At 37.9% G+C, this 2,359-nt stretch overlaps 1 long non-coding RNA gene across 1 annotated transcript; it reads right to left on the reverse strand.

Annotated features, from left to right (window-relative positions):
* Positions 1-468: 468 nt before the first annotated feature.
* Positions 469-1,158, reverse strand: LOC116037196. Its single transcript, XR_004101813.2, has 3 exons — positions 1,035-1,158; positions 762-863; positions 469-618 (listed from the first exon to the last, which is right to left on the reverse strand). It is a non-coding gene; the product is annotated as an uncharacterized LOC116037196 (long non-coding RNA).
* Positions 1,159-2,359: the final 1,201 nt, after the last annotated feature.

A 2,359-nucleotide genomic window follows, 5' to 3' on the forward strand; every position in this document is an offset into this window, starting at 1 on the left:
ATTCCCCAAAGTGACTATTAGGAGGCTTAGAGTTGTTTGCAGACTTTTCACCAAAGTCAGTTTTTTTCTACAATATAACACAAGTTTATTGATTATTTATATTGAGCTCTGTATTCTTCATCAACTCAGCCTATAGCTCTGCAGTAATAGTATGTGCCCCTATTATTATGACGCAGCTACGTCATAGCTGGTGCAGCCACTGTTTTACAGAAGCATAACAGATTGAAGGGAGATTATCAGTGTGCAATCGCAGTAAATCATTTTAGGTTAAATACTGGAATATGTATTTAGAAAACCCAACTGCTACTTAGTCAGTTTACTGACAAAAACTATATCACAAAAACAAATCCACAATGAAAACAAATTCATGACAATGTTTGGATGAAGGACAAAGAAGATAAGAACACTTTCAAGGCCCTGAGTATCCCTCAGAGCAAGGTCAGTAGAAATGATAAATATTCAGCCAAAGACAGTCTCATAGAGCAGCTACTCTACTTTATTTGCACTCATATTTCCTTTACATTCATCAGATCACTGACTCTTTCTGTTGATTTGAAATCATGAATTCTACATTCAACAAATGGTGCATTGTTTTTAGAAGAGTTGGAGGCCGAGTTCCTAAAAGGGAGAAACAGGAGAGGAAAAAAGATTGATGAGAAAATCCAGATTATATTGTTTTACAATGATCCAATGACAGGTAAAGAATTAACATATCACACGCATATGCTGATATCTGACAGTAAATCTCTTCCATTTCTTACCTCATTACATGTTGATGCGATTCCCTGAACCGATGGATCCGGAGTTAGAACCAGCGTTAACGTTGGAGGTGTTGCCAACCCGTTGACCAGCTCCCACTCCTCCTGTTAAAATATGAGAATTGAGATAAGGAATTCAAAGTTGACAACAGAAACTCAGATTTTTGCCTTTAAGATCCTGATATCTGAACATAAGTAATAAACTGGACTGATAATACAGTTCTGGCAATTTAATTCAATTTAATAAGAGGACAAGCAGTAAGAGGAATATCTCACCTCTTATATCAATTGTGTTGCCTGATCCAATGCTTCCTGCATTATTTCCACTGACAGTGACGCCAGTGGTGTTGCCCACAGCAGCATTGGGTCCAACACATCCTGTAAGAGAACATGCGAGAAAGAGATTTGATGAAACTGTCAAGACAACCTTACAGAAAAGAATAGACTCACTCAGATTTACCTGGAATGGTGGTGGTATTATGACATCTGTTGCCTGAGTTGCAGCCCAAGTTGATGTCCTCGGTATTACCAATGCACGACATTGTTCCTGCTGAGATCTAGAGAGTCAGAGACTGACTGAGAGGAAAGTAAAACCATGATTATCATACAAATGGGTTCAGTCAAAATGTTTGACACGTATTGGGTTTCTCTCTTTGAATATTTAACGTTAGCACAAAGTGTAAGAGAGTCTGTCATAGCCTGAATATCTAATGCAACATAAAATATATGACAGTAAATGAGTTGTGTTTAAAAGAAAGCAGTTGAGTGAACAACAGACATGCATTCAGTCTTCATCTTACCGCTGGTTTCAGTTGTTGTCCTGTGCTTTGAGCTGAGCTTGTTGTTGACCTGAGGAGAGAAGACTGCTTTTATAAATGTCCTCAACAAGTGTGTTCATGTCTGTTGAAGAGGAGGAACTTCCTTATATGGTTAAAAGCAGTTTTCTTTGTTCAGCTAAACGTTTCCACAGAACCTGAAGAAGATATGTGAGGTTTGTCATCATCTGAGATCAATTTCAAGAAAAGAAATAATAATTCTGAATTTGGAAGTAAGTCATACGTATTAAACATTTGTCTGACTGTTATAATAAGACTACTGTTATACTACTTTATAATCTCATCACCTGTCCACATGCTAATGGAGGCACCTTTTTACAGATAATGGATGGATAGAAACAATTAAATGATTGATCACAGATATGAACACATATAGAGGCATCTCTCTACACCTCTAATATTTAGTCTACATTTTCATCAACATTTGTAATAACTAAAAATTCAGTGTTGGAACATAGTCCTACTCACAGTTACAGTGTGTTGTGTGTTTCATTCAATTTTTAGTCACAGTTTATTATTATCCAATATCCAACGCTGTCCAAACTGCTCCAAACCCCAAGTTCATTGTTTACCCTGGAAGCCAAGAGTGAAGTAGGTGAAGTGTGTGAGAAGGACACACACACACTCTCTCTCACACACACACACACACACACACACACACACACACACACACACACACAGACATACACACACACACACAGACATACACACACACACACACACACACACACACACACACACACACACACAGACATACACACACAC

Source organism: Sander lucioperca, chromosome 12 (genome assembly GCF_008315115.2).
Source record: "Sander lucioperca isolate FBNREF2018 chromosome 12, SLUC_FBN_1.2, whole genome shotgun sequence".
Lineage (NCBI taxonomy): Eukaryota > Metazoa > Chordata > Actinopteri > Perciformes > Percidae > Sander > Sander lucioperca.